Source organism: Mauremys reevesii, unplaced genomic scaffold (genome assembly GCF_016161935.1).
Source record: "Mauremys reevesii isolate NIE-2019 unplaced genomic scaffold, ASM1616193v1 Contig34, whole genome shotgun sequence".
Lineage (NCBI taxonomy): Eukaryota > Metazoa > Chordata > Testudines > Geoemydidae > Mauremys > Mauremys reevesii.
In genome coordinates, this window is record NW_024100845.1 from 23,641 (window position 1) to 28,456 (window position 4,816).

Genomic DNA, 4,816 nt, shown 5'->3' on the forward strand with positions numbered 1-4,816 from the left:
AGGGGGAAGGGCAGCCTGCCCTGGCAGGAGTGGAGGGAGGCACTAGGACCCTGTGGCAGCAGTTAATGCAGGCAGGCAGCATGGAGCTGTAGGGGACAGGAGAGAGACACACTCTGCTCCGGGACCCAGGGATCAGTGAGGCTTAAAACACAAGAGCAGCAGGCCAGTTTATATTTGAGTGTTGAGAGTTTGCCCTAATGCTCAGACCAGGTCTGTTGCACCAGTGCAGTCCCCAGGGTTTCAGAGCTGAAATTCAGTTGGGAGTTGGACTCCTTGGAGAATCCCCGCCCATATTTGCAGCCCCTGTGGTTTCTGGGATTTGTATCACTTCGGCAATCTCCTGAAAACCACCTTACTTGATTCACCACCATGTGACTCCAGTTTCCTGTTATGGGCTATGCTACTAATTAGTGAATGAATAAATACCAGTCAAACTCGGATAATTTGAGGTCTCTCTAATTTATAAAAAGACTGAATTGGAAACAAGTCAGAATATGACATTCTCCCTATTTCCATTGTTCGGTTTCATTCCCTTGGTGGCTGTGATGTCATAAACCCATTAGGACCAACAGTCACCTTGGGTTTGAGTGGGAAAACATCCCCCTACACACCCTTCTGAACCCTCAGAATGAAACTGCCCAAATCATTTCTCTTTCTACAGGAAAAAATCCAGGCCCAATTGAAGACTCTGAGGGAAGAGAGAGAAAAGCTCCTGAGATTTAAATACACTGGAGAGAGGAAAAGCCGGGGGTATCTGGTAGGTGCCTGTTGTTACTGACCTGCAGAGACTTGTGGTGAGAGGTCTGTTTGTAGGAAGATTCCTCTGTGGGCTTGGTGAATGTGGGCATCAGTATGTTTCTCCATGATCCTAGATTTTCTGTGTTAGGTTCATGTGCAGAATCTAAGCTCTCGTGTCAGTGAATGAGTTAATTTCTAGCCCTTGTGGTTTCCCTGTGTCAACAATGCAAGAAATGAGGCAGAATTATTTGATTCTTTTTCCCCCTTGGAACTTCTGCCACTGTAATGCTGAGTCCTGCCTCCTGCTGCTCTGGATCTCCATTCTCAGAGGCCATTGATAACACAGTGTCCTAAGCATGTCAGACATGGAAACATCCCTTTCCAGAAACATTGGGGAGACATGAAAGAGGTGTGGGAGAATCCTCTCCCAAGTAACCACAGCGTAGAATCAAGAGTCAGAAATCTTAGGTTTGCAAAGAAATTCTACCTCCTGCGCACTCAGCACTGCCATAACAGACCCCGGGCTGCTTCCATGTCCCTGACCAACCCTTTCCCTGTTGCTTTACAGAAACAGATACAAGAGGAGAGGCAGAAAATTGTTTCTGAATTTCAGCAACTGAGGCAGTTCCTGGAGGAACAGGAGCGACTCCTGCTGCTCTGGCTGGAAAAGCTGGACAAGGAGATAGTGAAGATACGGAATGAAAATATCACCAAACTCTCTGAGCAGATTTCCATCTCAGTGAGCTGATCAGTGAGCTGGAGGAAGTGTCAGAAACCAGCAAGTGAATTCCTGCAGGTGAGACTGAATTAGAAACATGGCAGATCCCCACACACAGGAAGGGAGGGCTCCTGAATCATAAGCACGGGGGGCCAGCAGTCAGAGATCTCACTGTAACTCGGCATGAGCATTGCTGACATGTGAATGATTATTGGTCATTGCAGAGTGACAGACACAGAGATATGAGAGAAGGGAAAGTCCGATTAGCTCAGGGAATCCATGGCCTCTTTTCCCTATATTTGTAAAATCTCTTCCCTAGGATTCACTGCTTGTGTCAAGTGGGACCTGAGATTCTTTCTCTCTCTCTCTCCTCTAGGATGTCAGATGCACCTTGAGCAGGTACATGGCTCTTCACTCACCCTCACACTTGACAATGCTGGGAAAGAGCCGGGTGATGGTGGTGGTGATGATGTTAGCACCGCATCTCCCCAGGGCTCTACAGCAAAATGTGTGGGAAGGTCACATGTTGGATACAAATCTTTCTGATCAACTTCATCCTGAGTTTCTCACCATTTTACAGAAGACTCTGGAATTCTCCATTCGGTGGGAAGGACTGACCTCAAGTGTTTCCTAGAGATGTCACCTCCCTGAGGGACTGGCTGCCTCAGGATTGTGGGGATGGACTATGGGCCTGTCACTGCTGGGGCCCTGGTCACTATTCAGCCCAGGGCAGCAGCGATCAAGACTCTTTCCCACCTGAGGGCTGTTTGGAGCCCTGTGTGGAATGAGCTGGGGATGGGGGAATTGGTGTCTCAGTCTAGAGGACAGATTTCTACAGCACTTCACCTGGGAACCTCCTGTCCCTAGAGCATGGAGGCCAAGGAGTGAATTGGCCATAGAGACTAAATTCCCCTTTTATCATCCCCAGAGCTGATCTCTCCAGGCCAGAGTTGAAGAATATTAATGAGACCTTTGGCAGAAGATTTCACAACCACAGCCTATGCTGCACCTGCTCTCACTCCAGGCCCATTAGAGCAGCAGCTTTCACTAACAACAAATGTCTCTAAATGAAATATAAGAATGTGAAATTTTCTCTCCAGGTGTAAGAAGGAGAAGTTCCAGCAGCCAGTGGACATTTCTCCTGAACTGGAAGTGAGACTCAACTATTTCTCTCAGAAAACTGTTGCCCTAATGGAGATTCTGAGGAAATTCAAAGGTATTGAGAAGGGATCTAGGAGGGGAAAGCAGGACGTGCCTCTGAGACCGTGGGAGGGGACGGGCTCTGGCCACTTGGGTCGTATCTATTGAATGACAGGTGGAAAGTATTTGAGCTGGTGTAACAGGTGCCAGGACGTCTCACATTCATTCATGAGTTAGCAAAGTTCACAACACTGAGGCCCAAATTTAGCAAATGGCCTAATTTTGAGTCCCTGATTTTCTCTCCCAACTTGCAAAGCCTGTGGGTGTCACAGACACAGGGGTGCTACTCTGGCTGCATCTCAGGACTTCCCTAGCCTGTGCCAAGGTCTGCACAGGCCTCTGCAGCCACTGACTGGGGGAATCACAAACTGCCCCCCCTCTATCTCTCTGCCAATGAGGGTGAATCTAGCCCATTGAGCCAACACTCTCCCAGCTCCAATCTCGACACTTATAAAATGATTTTATTATCCTGTGGAGGGTGAGGGCCCCATTGTGCTGAGCTCTGTAGAGATGCTGAGTGAATAAACCCAAGAGACCTACAACTGCAAGCCCTGACCCTGCAAACTCTTAACATCCCATTAATGTCAAAGGGACAAAAGTGTGCTGAAGTCTTTGCAGGATGTGGGTCTCGGGTCTGACAAAAGGCAATAGGTGAATGAGACAAACCAGCTGGGGTCTGGAGGGTGGGAGGGGATGATGAGGGGAAAGGAAATCTCTCTTACAGACTGTATCTCTGAGGGTGGTTGTGAGACCTAATGGCTGTTGATTTCATTGCTGTGAGATGCCTGAATGAGAGAGGAAGAAGGTTTCAGATTCATTTATATTTACTAAAGATCTGAGTGTGTCCCTGTCCCTCTCTGTTTCTGTCAAAATTCAAACCAAGTTAGGTCAGTTAAGAGAGGGGATATCGTTATAAACATGAAAGCAGGAAATCTTGTCTCTTTTCTCCTTTTCCCCCTCCAGACACTCTGCCGTCTGCACTAGAGACAACAAAAGCGGGATCCCTAGGAGCACACACACAGGGTGAGGTTGCAGATGGAAATTGTCTTTAAATTATGAAAAAATTCCCATAAAAACACATTGTACCTAAAGTTACCAACCAAACCAACACCAGCCACGACACACCCAGCACCACAGTGAAACCATGAAATACAGAGGAGATCCCGAGCAGAAGTCACACAAAAGATCCTGACACCGACCTTAGTGCTGAGTTCCTGCCTACGCTGATGAACAGAAGCACTCACTGAGCAGCATCCAAACACCCTTAACTCTGACCATGGGGTTCTCATGGACATTCACAGAAGTTTTAATACTAAATTGAGAGGAATGAGTAGAAATCTCTGTGCTCTTAGGGCTGACACATCCCACTCCTTTACCCCAGTGTCTCTGCCGCTGGAATGGAGCAGCCCCAGCAGGGGAAGCTGGGAGCTGAAGCTTCTTCAGGCAAATGAGAAACAGACTGAGGAGCTGCAGTGACATCTCTGCTCAGTCTCAGGTGCTCAGCACTGAGGCAGCTTCTTGGAATCCAGTCCTGTCCCAGCCAGGACGGGGCTTCTGGGCAGTCTGAGAAATGGTCCCAGCCTCCCCCAGGGCTGAGCTCTGCCCCTAACGCTCTGATTCTCTTTCCCCTCAGCGAATGTGACTCTGGATCCAGACACGGCTCATCCCAACCTTGTCTTGTCTGAGGATTTGAGAAGTGTAAAGTGGGAAGAAATACAGCAGGATCTGCCTGACAACCCTGAGAGATTTGACACTGAGCCCTCCGTGCTGGGCTGGGAGGGATTCACCTTGGGGAGACATTGCTGGGAGGTGGAGGTGGGGGATAGGGGAGGTTGGGTTGTGGGGGTGGCCAAAGAGTCTGTGAGGAGGAGGGGAGAGATCCGCCCCGAAGAGGGGATCTGGGCTGTGGGGTATGTATTGGATCAGTTCTGGGCTCTCACCTCCCCTGCGACCCCCCCCCCCGCCCCTGAGTTGGGTCCCCAGCAGGATCCGGGTTTGTCTGGACTGTGACCGGGGGCAGGTGACATTTATCGATGCTGGTGACGAGGCCCCGATCTTCACTTTCCCGCCGGGCTCCGTCCCTGGGGAGAGAATCCGACCCTGGCTCTGGGTGCTGGGGGTAGGGGCCCAGCTCAGACTGTGTCCCTGAGACATGGGGGT

At 49.7% G+C, this 4,816-nt stretch overlaps 1 long non-coding RNA gene across 2 annotated transcripts; it reads left to right on the forward strand.

The window, feature by feature from the left end:
• Positions 1-377: 377 nt before the first annotated feature.
• LOC120393852 lies at positions 378-4,459 on the forward strand. 2 transcript variants are annotated; one of them, XR_005592141.1, is made up of 6 exons: positions 378-757; positions 1,307-1,534; positions 1,833-1,855; positions 2,557-2,672; positions 3,620-3,679; positions 4,290-4,459. It is a non-coding gene; the product is annotated as an uncharacterized LOC120393852 (long non-coding RNA). The 2 variants fall into 2 exon arrangements; XR_005592142.1 differs by lacking the exon at positions 1,833-1,855.
• The last annotated feature ends 357 nt before the right edge of the window (positions 4,460-4,816 follow it).